The 14,310-nt window shown below is 40.3% G+C and overlaps 1 long non-coding RNA gene across 1 annotated transcript; it reads left to right on the top strand.

The window, feature by feature from the left end:
• Positions 1–742: 742 nt before the first annotated feature.
• Positions 743–11,711, top strand: LOC106561919 (uncharacterized). The gene is made up of 4 exons (XR_001318934.3): positions 743–1,083; positions 5,723–5,789; positions 6,794–6,848; positions 8,786–11,711. It is a non-coding gene; the product is annotated as an uncharacterized LOC106561919 (long non-coding RNA).
• The last annotated feature ends 2,599 nt before the right edge of the window (positions 11,712–14,310 follow it).

The following is a 14,310-nucleotide window of genomic DNA, read 5'->3' as shown; positions in this document are numbered from 1 at the left end:
TGAGGGAGGGGCAACTCCTGGAGTGCCCTTCTCAAATCGAAGAGTATTCTGCGCCACTCGGTCATGTTGTCGACAAGGCAGCATGGTGCATTGTATTGTTCAGAAACATGCATCACTTTTCCATAAAATACACTGAACAAAAATATAAACCCAACATGTAAAGTGTTAGTCCCATGTTTCATGAGCTAAAATGAAATGATCCCAGAAAATGTCCATACACATAAAAAGCATATTGTTCTTGTGCACAAATTTGCATACATCCCTGTTAGTGAGCATTTCTCCAAGATAATCCATCCACCTAACAGGTGTGACATATCAAGAAGCTGATTAAACAGCATGATCATTACACAGGTACACCTTGTGCTGAGGACAATACAAGGCCACTTTAAAATGTGCAGTTTTGTCACACAAGACAATGCCACAGATGTCTCAAGTTTTGAGGGAGCATGCAATTGGCATGCTGACCTCAGGAATGTCCACCAGAGCTGTTGCCAGAGAATTGAATGTTCCTTTCTCTACCATAAGCCACCTGCAATGTTGTTTTAGAGAGTTTGGCAGTACATCCAAATGTCCTTACAACCACAGACCACGTGTAACCATGGCTCAAGCCCGGGAGGAAACCCAGTTCCATAACGAATGCAATCCCTTTTCACCCAACCCAACTCCTCCCACCGGAGTAACACGGGCCAAATAATTGAATCCCCTCAATGTTTAGAGGTTGGCTCCGCTGGCCTTCGATCTGATTGGAGAAACTGGCTCCCAGACAGAGTAGGACCTTGAGTTACCGCGGACTGCCGAGGCACAGAGCAGTCTTGATGTAATGGGGGGCCTGGCCCCGGGCCAACAACCGTCAGAATTAGCTAATTGTTATACAATATAGCTAGGTAGCTAGTAAAAGACGGTGGCAGTCTGGTTAAGGCAGTCTTGTATGGGGTTCTCTCCCGGCAAGTTTGCATGTCATTTTATACCTACGCGAATGCAACACTGTTGCAGTAAAATTGGAACTTCAGCTGCGCGAGCTAGCCCAGCCCCCGCTAGCTGCCTAGCGAACGAGAATTTGCTAGTGGAACGGGGCTTCAGTCCGTAAGTAGCTACATCGAATTATAATGGTCTGTTCTATGTTAGTTAGCGAATCTAACTATGTGGGTTAACTAGCGAGTTGCCAAACTGGCATGGAATTTGTGCTGTACTGTCATACAGCGCGAGCCACCGCTATCAATTTCAGCCGTAAACGGTGTGCTAAACTAGCAAGCTAACATTAGCTACACTATAGTAACCCCTGTGTTTGAGAGGCTAGTAAGACCACTGCAATTTGCTTGACGCAAACTATCCTTTAGACCAGGGCTGTTCCACTCTTATCCTACGAGGTTCGGAGCCTGATGGTTTTCTGTTCTATCTGATCATGAATTGCGCCCACCTGGTGGGGGAAAAATGGAGAGAAATAAGCCATGAAACTGGCTTCGATGTCCAGAGTTTAATATGAGGGCTTTAGATTATGCTTTCGACCCATAGAATCCAGCATGTGGTACGTTTACGCAGCGGCATTGCTATTTTCATTTGGTATCTAGGCAGCTACTAATTCGGGGATTGCATGGATCTATATTTAGACACAAAGACCGATGGAGTCATGCTTTGTCTGCTTGCTGCACAAATGCATTTGATAAGCTCTGACTGCATGGCATACTACTGTGCATTGAGATGCGATTTATTTGATGTACACTGACTGTCATTGACTGCATACATGCATTACACTTTTTGAATGTCTGCAGTGCCTTGAGTAGCAGACTGGGACAAGAATTCGGCCCTGACATTTTATCCACATCACTGTGCGCGCTGCCAACTCAAGCCCCATACACACCCTACTTAGACACCGACATTAGTGCTGACACAACATTGGCACTACAGTGCCGCGTTTCTCAACCATTTCAGTACCAGTGACTGGCGAGACATGGTCCTCGTTTTCAACCAGCTCATGTTTAAAAGAAATGTGAACACACCACTAGAGATACAGCTTAGCGCTATAACTGTAACTCTGTTCTAGCCATTTTGTTTGCAACCCTGGTGTTGTCTGTCTCATCACACAATGCTTTTTCTTGTTCTTTGTCTCAGGGTTTCGTTAGCTGGCAATAGGCGGCTTTTGGCAGATGAAATAAATAGAAAAGCCGCTAAATAAAATTGGCACCGGCCAAATATATTCCATAGCAAAATAATGCTTTTTAGCCTATTCATTGATGGAAATACCAGTCGATGGAAATACATTTGACTGGTAATGCTTATCGGTCTATGGGTTAATTTGCATAATTTAGTGGAATTAAATTGGTGTGTGTGTGTATATACAGTATATTCATTATGTATCTTATTTATCACATGCGTACAGAGCCTTTAAGCGAAAAATCTGCAACAGCATCCCAAACAGCAAATGCATAGGCAACAAAAGGCAGGCTTCATCAGCACGTCACACACCACTTTGCAATGAGCTGGAGGCAGTATGCATTTTGAAAACGTCTACTTAATTGTTTGAAACCTGAACGTTTTACTACTTATTATGAGGCATGTCTTACCTTGCTTCAAGGTAGCCTAGCCAAAATCAGACCACATCGATGGAGGCAATTATTTTATATAAACTTTCTTAAATTGTCCAGTAGCCAAAGGCACAATCCTAGTCATATAGCAACCCATGCTAGTTTTTGTATATTAGATCTCCCCACTTTCTAAATGTCTTAACAGATATTTTCATCTCTTTCAACATAAAATCGCACGCAAGTGCGTTGCGCTTTTAACAAAGGTGTTTTCCTGCTAACATTTGCGCGTAGCCTACTGCCCTGTGTGCATTGCTGCGCTTATAATATGAAGAAATGAGTTCAACATTTTAAGCTTAAAGTTTTGATCTGTTGCATCACACTCATTGCGTTTTTTTTTTTGTATATTGCCAAGGCCTGCTGGTTGTATGAAATTGGGATCTATCGTCCCACAGCTGTCCCAACGTCTGTTTGGAATAGTCTAGTTCTTTCGCGTTACGCTGACCATTATAATAGTCAACTTTTCTAATATGGTGGAAAGTAGATTGATATAGGCTAGTGATTTTGCTGTTCGTTACGCTTCTTGTTGGCTGGGGAAAAAGTAAATGTGGACAGTTATTCGAAAATCTTAAGTTCGCATCAGAATTTGGTAAGAAGTACCACACGTCGTTGTATCCTCGACTTGCATGTTCTGTTCATATAAATAACCCTCATCTAAATGTGGTTTCTATCATTCTGAGCACAGTGGGTGGATACCTTAATCAGTTTACGCACCCAATGCATTTCTCAAATGCCCAGTGAATTAAAATGCTGCAGGTCAAATGTCTGGCTCCATATTTAACAAACGGAAACCCTGCCTGTCTGCTTAAGCCTTATAATGTTATAAAAGCCAAGCTAATGACAGGCTATATTTAAGCAATAAAGCCCAAGGGGGTGTGTTATATGGTCAATATACCGCGACTAAGGGCTGTTCTTAAGCACAACGCAGTGTGGAGAGCCTGGATACAGCCCTTAGCAGTGGTATATTGGCCATATGCCACAAACCCCCGAGGTGCCTTATTGCTATTAAAAACTGGTTACCATTGTAATTAAAGCAGTAAATATATACGGTATGATATACCACAGCTGTCAGCCAAACAGCATTCAGGGCTCCAACCATCCAGCTATTGAGACTAATGAGGTATTCAAGAGATAAGTTGTTTCATCTAACGTGTCCAAGAATGCATGATTCAAATTACTTTCAGGTGCAACCTGATCCAGTGATGGTCATGGATTTTATGCTATTGCACTGTCAAAATAGGACTGCAGAATTTCAGTTTTTTTAATATATATATATATTTATTTATTTGTTTATTTATTTATTTATTATTAGAGATGACCTATATACATGTTATGTGTACTAGCTAATATCATAGGCTAATTCATTTGAGGAAGTGGTAACTCAACATTAAAGGGAATTAGCAAACATTTTCACCTATATATTCATCATCTCCAGCACCTCCCCAACATCAAAAAGGATAGAGGAAGATAAGTGTTTCGGATGACATCAACCAAATACCAGACAGTTAGTAGGCAATGCCTACTCATCATGATACACACTGATGATGTCATTGGGAAACGTATCTTCCTCTCTCCTTTTTACTACAAAACATAGAGATGTTGGGGAGGTGCTGGAGATGATCAATATGAAGTAGAAAAATGTTGACATTTCTCTACCTAGATTTCTAACTCGAAATATAATACCCACTGCTAGTAGCCATGTATTCATCCAGCAGTACATTTAATGTTCTAAAAAAACGTTGCAGTTGTAGGCTACTACCAATGAGACCTATAGCCCTATGTAGGGCTGGGCGATATGGCCTTAAAGTCTTAGCTACATGTTTTTGGGGGCGATTAACTTTCTGTCTAAGCTTTGTTGCACAATTAAAGGTCAATGCACTGCATTTCAAACAGTCGGGAATAATCCAATTATAATTCAGGGCTTGTAAAATTACAGCTAGGTTAAATATAAGCCTTCAAACATAAAACCCTCTAATTATTTATTTTATAAAAACATTGTTTAACTTGCTTTTTTGCAATAATTATTGACCTAGCTTTCAAGTCTATGAAAATGCGCTTTTTGTTACAAATGTAACCAGAACCATGCACATCCACTAATAATAACCAACTTCTTGTAGCAGGCATTATAGAACATTTAGCACAAGTCTCAAACAACCTTTCAAGCACAAGCCCACTGCTAGTGAGTAGCCAGCTAGTCTTTATATTTTAAGCCAACTTGGATCTATTTGCTTGCTAAGAAGGTAGAACAGTTGAACTGTTAAGAATACACCATTCTGTCTGTCTCCAACTGTTTGAACAACGTAGCCTGTTCACTTTGTTTGCTGAGAGTCAGATCAGTACTCTTATAGGCTGACCACACCACTCGCGTCGCGTGCGCGAGCGTTGCAAAATAAATTTAGAAATACATGTTATTCAATTATTGCACCCACACTGCTCGCGCGCGCCAACGAGCATCTGCGTTGCCAAGGGCTAAAATAGAAATCAGTTCTATTTCTGTTTATATCCCAAGACAAATTAGCTAGCAACAGCAAGCTAGCTAAATAGGAGAAATTAGCTAGCAAGTGCAAGCTAACTTGCTAAATTGCCATACATGTTTAATGCTTTTAGACCTGTCCCCAAATTAATGTAATTGGTTCAGAGTTTGTTTTGATATTTTTACCTGTGTGTCGTGATCGCGTTTGGTGTAGGGGGACAAAATAAATGTATGCATGATAGCGAACGCGCCCAACTGGTTTGGGTTCCGTGTTAGCTGATGCCGCGTTTGACTTTGAATGTGAGTTTGCGTGACCTCAACCTAACAGAACCGGGTCGGCCCATCTTGGTAGGGGGGTTGGCCGTTGCCCACTGATCAGCTAAAAGCTCATTATAGATTAGTATAACAGAGAAATTGCGCAAAAATCTTAAATAAAATCTTCACACGCCCAAGGATCACTGGCGATGCCATCTTTTTCAATATTTATAAAATTCTTAATACATTTTCACCAGCCTGCCCAACTATAGATAGCCGATCCGCCCAAGCTCATTTAAAAGGAACATTTTCACCAGCCCCCCCAACTATAGATAGCCGATCCGCCCGAGCTCATTTAAAAGGAAAAATGCATTTACCTTTTTTTTTTGTCCTTTTTATTTTTTTTATCTCTTAGAGTCCCACACTTGCCCAGCTGCAGGACTATGCATGCAGTAGCAAATCTGATTTGGCAGATAATCAAGGTAAGATTTGATGCAGCCCTGCTAAATTACACATTCCAACTTCACTGATTTTCATAATTAAAATCTGCATTTTGTCACATAGCTAATAGGATATTGCTTTGATGTATGTTGCAGGTTATGTAGCTATGTTTAATCATAATTTTCTCAATGTTATAATGTATCTGTGTCAAGTCTAAAGGGGAGGAGTATTGGCCATATGCATCTTAAACAATCCATGCCAAGTTTTATAACGGTCACATCATTTCCTAATCTGACCAATTGTGGAAGGAACCTATAACCGCATCACACTAAACCAGCACCAATTTAGATGCTGTAATGATACAAGTGTGCCTTCCCTTATCCAATCAGAGTGCGCAGCAGCAGTATACCGGTAGTTGTATTCCAATCACAGCTTTAGCCAGTACAGTATTGTCACTGCTGCTCAGCATTGAACAGTGCTCTGGCTAATGTAAGTCCATGGCTCCGATGCAGCACTGACCCTGCAAGGCTGCTCGCTAGGCTACCTCCCTCCCTCCTGACTGTGATGTAGAGCAGGACTCGAGCTAGAGAGCTGTTCCTGTCTGTACTTCGTCGAGGTGTGTCTCTAAGATCCTTCTAGGCTGCTCAGCTTGCTAAAATATCTAGCAAGGCTACCTCCCATCTTCCCGACTGTTGTGCTAGTGGAGCAGGGCTGGGGTTATAGGTCATTGGGCTGGAGCTGTTTCTACAGACTCTGTAGGGCCGTGTCTCAAGCAGGATCCTGTAAGTCTATGCTAGCTCAAGGCTGCCTGTAGGGGTCAGTGGGTTCGAGGCAGGCTCAGTACGGTGGACCGACGCTGGGGGTAAATTTGACCTTGTTTGACTGGTGCGGCCTGGATGTGCTTCAAGCTGCAGTCAGGGAAGTGGACAGGACAGTATTTATGCTTTAAACAGGTAGCCTGGCTTAATTTCTGTACTGTAATACAGACTAACACCTGTTCATTCATCAAACAGTTGTATTTCATGTTTGTCTCTCTTGGTCTTAGGTATCAGCTTAACCCTCAAACTGAAGTAAACACAGGCTATGATGAATCCCCTGAGGTAAGAACTTTTGAGTCATAATTATGCCAGACAGCCAAGTCCCTTAATGAAGGACAGTGCAGGGCTACTGTAGTATTTATTGGGCTGTAAAGATGTCATTAGCTAATAATAGCTGCTGATATACAGTTGAAGTCAGAAGTTTACATACACTTAGGTTGTTTTTTCAACCACTCCACAAATTTCTTGTTAACAAACTATAGTTTTGCCTATCTACATTGTGCATGACACAAGCAATTTTTCCAACAATTGTTTACAGACAGATTATTTCACTTATAATTCACTGTATCACAATTCCAGTGGGTTAGAAGTTTACATACACTAAGTTGACTGTGCCTTTAAACAGCTTGGAAAATTCCAGAAAATGATGTCATGGCTTTAGAAGCTTCTGATGCGCTAATTGACATCATTTGAGTCAATTGGAGGTGTACCTCTGGATGTATTAAGACCTACCTTCAAACTCAATGCCTCTTTGCTTGACATCATGGGAAAATCAAAGGAAATCAGCCAAGACCTCAGGAAAAAATGTAGACCTCCACAAGTCTGGTTCATCCTTGGGATCAATTTCCAAACGCCTGAAGGTACCACGTTCATTTGTACAAACAATAGTACGCAAGTATAAACACCACGGGACCACGCAGCCGTCATACCGCTCAGAAAGGAGACACGTTCTGTCTCCTAGAGATGAAGGTCCTTTGGTGCGGAAAGTGCAAATCAATCCCAGAACAACAGCAACGGACCTTGTGAAGATGCTGGAGTAAACCAGTACAAAAGTATCTATTTCCACAGTAAAATGAGTCCTATATCAGTATAACCTGAAAGGCCGCTCAGCAAGGAAGAAGCCACTGCTCCAAAACCGCCATAAAAAAGCTAGACTATGGTTTGCAACTGCACATGGGGACGAAGATTGTACTTTTTGGAGAAATGTCCTCTGGTCTGATGTAACAAAAATAGAACTGTTTGGCCATAATGACCATCATTATGTTTGGAGGAAAAAGGGGGAGGCTTGCAAGCCGAAGAACACCATCCCAACCGTGAAGCACGGGGGTGGGAGCATCATGTTGTGTGGGTGCTTTGCTGCAGGAGGGACTGGTGCACTTCACAAAATAGATGGCATTATGAGGTAGGAAAATTATATAGATATATTGAAGCAACATCTCAAGACATCAGTGAGGAAGTTAAAGCTTGGTCCAAATGGGTCTTCCAAATGGACAATGACCCCAAGCATACTTCCAAAGTTGTGGCAAAATGGCTTAAGGACAACAAAGTCAAGGTATTGGAGTGGCCATCACAAAGCCCTGACCGCAATCCTATAGAACATTTGTGGGTAGAACTGAAAAAGCGTGTGCGAGCAAGGAGGCCTACAAACCTGACTAAGTTACACCAGCTCTGTCAGGAGAAATGGGCCAAAATGCACTGAACTTATTGTGTGAAGCTTGTGGAAGGCTACCAGACACATTTGACCCAAGTTAAACAATTTAAAGGCAATGCTACCAAATACTAATTGAGTGTATGTAAATTTCTGACCCCCTGGGAATGTGATGAAAGAAATTAAAGCTGAAATAAACAATTCTCTACAATTATTCTGACATTTCACATTCTTAAAATAGTGGTGATCCTAACTGACCTAAGACGGGGAATTTTTACTAGGATTAAATGTCAGAAATTGTGAAACTGAGTTTAAATGTATTTGGCTATGGTGTATGTAAACTTCCGAGTTTAACTGTACATGCTGAGAAACCGGCTCTAGGCTAAATTATGGTTAAGGTTTTTTAGTATTATGTTGTCCGACCCCAAATCTCTACTTACGGTATATCTGCATTTACAGATGCTTCTTGAATATGTAATTGAAAAGCCTTTTGGCAAGTCTCAACACAGTATCCACACGTACAGTCAATATATCATGTCTGAAACGTTGAATTAACATTTGCCTTTCTTAGAAAATACTGCAAGTCACTGCCAGTCAGACAAAAGGGGAGCAGCAATGAAACAACTCACCATTCCTTCCCTTCCTTCCTGGGAGAAACACCACACTCTCACCGTAAAGAACAAATGGAAAAATGAATTATGTATATTTTAGTTTCATATTGTTTTGTAAACATGTCTAACCTTTTTTTGGGGGGGGCATGTGGGGTTATAGATGAGATCATGATGACCCTGAAGTTTCATACCTTCTCTGTCTTATCTGTGATTTATTAACATGTTCGATATACAGTAGCCTGTAAGGGACTCTAAGCCTTGACGATATGTTTGTATTTCGGGAAGGAGAGGAAAAGACACAGAAATGTAATAACACCGATACCTGGCCGAATTGAGCAGAGTCTCCTACATCTGAGACCTAGCCTGGTTCCTAGATCTGTTTGCGCTGTCTTCCATGACATCGGCAAAACGGCACAAACAGATCTGGAACCAGGCTAGCAGGGACCCAACGTCTGCGTTTTCAAACTCTACAGGTGGCCCCTTTTTTTGGGCTGAGTACAGTAACTGACAGGCAGCAGCATGTCATCCACTCTTCCACAGAACACAGTTCAAACAGCAGCTGGATCCTCTATGTATGTTTTAACACTCATTCAGTACTATCTGCTCTGTTCACCTCACACACTCATCAGCATTGATCTCTGCTTAACACGGTATGTAGTTAGGCCTAGACTTATATCATTGCCTGTACAAACACACTTTAAAAAAAAAAAATCGAATCAAATGTTTATTTGTGACATGCTTCATGAACTACAGGTGTAGACTAACAGTGAAATTCTTTACGAGTCTTTTTCGAACAATTCAGAGTTTAACTCTTGAAAGGGAGTGGTTCCACCTCGAAGCATAACCATTCAAACATTGGGTTTGGTATTTTACCTCTAATACTCCTAATCCTTCAGCTCTTTAGGTGATTCACACCCTTCAGCTCTCAAATTCCTCTCTATGGTCATTCTCAAAACTCAAATATTTACACACTCTAAAGTATTTACTGAGGCTAAGAGTCCCCCCCCCCTTTTCCATTTTAGATTACTAAATGCTTGGTAGTTAATTCTTTTTTTGTTTTGAAATGTTTATTATATTTTTTTTATGTCAAATTTTAAGTTTAAAATGTTTACGTTGCTAGCTAGTATAAAACCACGTGTAGACACAGTCATGTACGCTGTGATGTATAGAAGTAGCTATAGTAGAAATGCATTGTTTCCTTGTGGTAAGTGAGTGAGATGCTGCCACGGAACTGAGACACTGATGATTGGTGCTATTTTGGACTTTAATCTGCTCCTTGGAAAGGTAGCTGAGATGGGTTCTATTTTTTACTTTCATGTTCTGATTAAGGAAGGGGTTGGTTCTTTGACGTCTGGTTGTTGTAACTTGGTCTGGATTGGCTTTGTTTTTTTCCCTGTCGTTTTCTGTGCGGCTTTCTCATTGGACTTAAGGAAAATATCAACTTTTTTCATGGTAATGTTTTACTAAAGTGGGGGGGGGAAGGATTTAGGTGAGAAGATTTGAGGATACACCATGTTGATCGGAGCAATCACAAAACTGCAATCGTTAACACTAGTTACCCTTTAAAACTGAGATGTGCAATCAAAGGGATACATTGTATCTAGTAGTACCCAGCACAAGTCACTTTTAAAAAAAATGTTTACATTTTTTTGTTCATGTTCTGATTGACAGACAATCTTGAAACCAAGAGTGCATTTTTCCCCTAACATGTTTGTGTTTAACAGATCTCCTAAGAGATTTTGCACACTTGTGAGTAATGAAATTGTCACATATAGAAGACGCCACAGAATGTTAATGTCAGATATTCGCTTCAAGGTGTTTAGCATAAGTAAACACTGAAACGTAAAGGTTATTTTTAGAAAATGGCACTTGAGAGAACTTGATAGTTAAACTATAAAATGAATGAACACACTTTAATGTGTGTTAAGGCCCAGCCTGTTAGGGTTTGGGTTCAGGGTTTCAACTTTTCTTCACCAGCTGGATATGACTTTAATGCTATAGTGAGTCATGTGTGATTATATAATGTTAGTTAGCGTGAGACTTGAATCACATGATGCATATAATCTTGTTTTAGAAAAACGTTTTCCAAACAGGGCGCACATGTATCATAAAGTGATCTCCGTTTTAATTATATATATTTTTTTCATTGTCTTTGAATTATTTAGTAAATAAATTGTTGACTGAACCTTTTTATTAAACAAACTAAAACCCAAAAGATTTTTAATTTTAGCAATTTTTTTTTTTTAGACAACTAGGGTTAAGGGCCTTGCTCAAGGGCACATTGACAGATTTTCCCCCTAGTTGGCTTGGGGATTCAAACCAGCAACCTTTCAGTTACTGGCCCAATGCTCTTAACCACTAGGCTACCTGCCACCCTAGCTAGAGATTTAAAACATCAAAGTTATGTCAGTATTTGCAGTTTTGTCTTTGCTTCCCTTTTTTTATATTGTTAAATATTCTAATTAATATGATGATAACCAACTTGAAAGCCCACGTTAGTTTTCTTTTGTCTTCCATTCTCCCTCGATTTTGGGACCTATTGAACCAGCATGTTCTGGTCTTACTAATTGCGTGCTCTCTTTTCGTCATTGTTTTTGTTTGTTTTTTCTGTAAAAAAAAAATATATATATATATCATCTTGCATTTCATTCATCATAGACTACTTAATATGAATGCTGTTTTGTACATAGCAAAGTGAATAGCGTAGGCAGGATGTGTTGAGTGAGGTATTCAGTATTTACCACTAAGGTTGAAAAATATACACTATGCCAGCTTTGCAAAATTATTATAACGATGCACTTAACTTACAGTATCCCATGTACTTTGGCAATTTTAGAAGTAGTGCAATAAATAAGCAAGCTTGTAATTTGGTGTTATTTAAATCTGTTTATGTGTGTGGAGTCTTCTTTCCAGTGCTGTAGGAAAATTGTGCTTTGTTAGAGAAGCCTGACTGGTCTTGGAATACAGTTTCAAAAAGTCATGTGATTTTCAAGCTGTGGTTTTTAACCATTAGTGGCAAACAGTAGAGAGCCAAGTATCCGGAGAGCAGATCCAAAGTGTGGTTGTACACTTCCTATGGCTTCCAAGCGGATATTCCTTACAACGTAGTTGCGACACGGCAAAATCATCAGTCACGGCAAATAAATATAACTTGGGGAAATATTTCTGCCGAAACACACTTTGAAGATGCTGAAGCAGTCCACATTTTTTCCCCCTCTGAAAACAAAACGAGTAACAAAGTACCACAGAGTTGTCTTTTTTTCAGCAGGAACCCCATTTTTCCCACCAGAACTTCTAGGGACCATATTTTTTTTCGCAATTTCTCACGACCTCGTCACAAATCTAATGATACAACCTTAAACTCTGTAAATGTAGATTTTTGTATAAATAAACCAATGAATTGAAGGTTAAGAAATGTATTGGTTTATTGAAAAAAATAAAGCAATACATTTACTCAATAGAATAGTGTTTTTTTTAGATTATCTTTCTCAAATGTTTTATTGTCCCATACAATAATCTGTGCTCTTATTTTTTGGTTACCCCGCTGCAGACCCCAGTAGGGGTTGCGACCCCAACTTTGATTACCACTGGAATAGTTCACCTATTTACATAGCTTGTTGTGTGTTCTGTGGGAGTGAACTATTCCTCTTGTGGAGCATTCAAGTGTGCCATGGGGAGGGAAACATGCATTATGACAAGCAGTTGTATTGGCCTTTGTTAGAGGGGGAATCCCAACTTTCCACAACCTACTTTATTTATTTCTCAACTTCTAAAATATGTGCAAACAGCACCATTTTAAACCCAGAGTTTTTAGCAGCACAAGATGACTTCAGAAGTAACCGATCTGTTAGGCTACTTGCTTCTGGCTGTCCATCAATGTCACATTACTGCTCCACAATTCGCCATGAGTGAATAGGGGAGAGTGGGGCTAAATGTAACATGGGTCAATTGTAGGTAACTTGGGGTAAAACGGCAATATTTCGGGAGAGACTTACACATAATTTTTTAAAGATTTGTATTTATTTGAGTAAGAGTAGTGACACCAGGGACTGTGTTGGGGAAGAATGTTGACATTAAGTGGTTTCTGTGAGAAGTACAGGCAGGGAGTCTTAACCTGTTTGGTGAGTTACCCTAACGGATAGGCCTACATTATATTCACTGTTTATATGCCATTTTTTGGGGATGTAAAATTCATCAATAGGATAATAAATAATTTAAAGATCACATTTGGGATCTGACTAATGATTAGCCCAATAGGCAACCCCAAGCTTCAGCCTATTTATTTGCACTTTGCTGCATTAGTTGGGCTACAAGTGATCATGTTTATTGCTAGTAGCATACCTGATAATCATTTAGGAGTATAATGTCTTTAAGTCGCCAGAACTGAGCTTCTCAGTCCTACATAAAAATGATCTGACCCCCAAAACAAGGGGGGTGGGACCACCCTTTCAACCCCACACACACACACACACACACTGCTACAGTACACATTTTTCCAGAGGAGAAACTGCATTGTTGGATGAACCTCTACCCCCAGAAACCAGACTTTTCCACCAACACAGGCAAACACTAAGCTCTATGACATTTAAAGTACAGTAGCTGTCCTTAAACAGCAAACACGGCCGGAGATGATTATCATGGATAAATCAAAGAATATGGCAGATTTGTGCATGATGGAATAACAGTGTTTAATTTACCCACAGAAGAACACCACATCCCTCTTTAATTCAATACTGAGGTCAGTTTTACCCACTGAGATGCCGTAGAAATGTGTTATTAGCCGTTCTCTGAGATTCAGGTTAATCTCTATGGAGTTTGATTCTGGGAAAGTTTTGAAGCATCATGTGGAAAATGCAGTCAAGGGGAATCTGAATCAAACTAACATTTGGTAAACGATGGCATTTTAACTAAAGAGGCATAAGATTTTGAGAAACTTCCCTCAATATGTTCTTGTGTGTATTCTTGTGTAACTGGTGTGTGAATTTTGTGGGCGTAGAAACTCTTCCCACTGCAGGATTTGGGCTGTTGGGTTCATGCATGCAAAGCCCATTATTCCCTGACATCTGTGTGGCAGGAGGCACTGGTCAGACAGAGCTGAGCCACTACGGAGTCCTCCCTCCCTGGCTCCCTGGTGCTGTTTGTCTTTGTTTCGATGACCAGCTCATTCTAATCTCATCAGCAGCTCCACCTTCCCAACACCACTTTTCATTCATTTAATTTTCATTCCCTCTTCCTCACTTTCCCTCATCCTTATTCTCTCTCTCTCCATCTCTATCTTCGCTTCCTCTCTCTCTATGCCTCCCCCTCTATCTACCCCGCTCTCTTTTCCTCTCTCTGCCTACCCCCTCTACCCCGTCTCTTTTTTTCTTTCTTTCTCAAAACAATACCAAGGATTCCAAGTTTGCATGACATTTTTTTCTTTCTTTCTCAAAACAATACCAAGGATTCCAAGTTTGCATGACATTTTTTTTCTATCAGACGATTG

Source organism: Salmo salar, chromosome 01 (assembly GCF_965601325.2).
Source record: "Salmo salar chromosome 01, fSalSal1, whole genome shotgun sequence".
NCBI classification, from domain to species: domain Eukaryota; kingdom Metazoa; phylum Chordata; class Actinopteri; order Salmoniformes; family Salmonidae; genus Salmo; species Salmo salar.
This window is presented reverse-complemented; position numbering and strand designations above follow the sequence as displayed.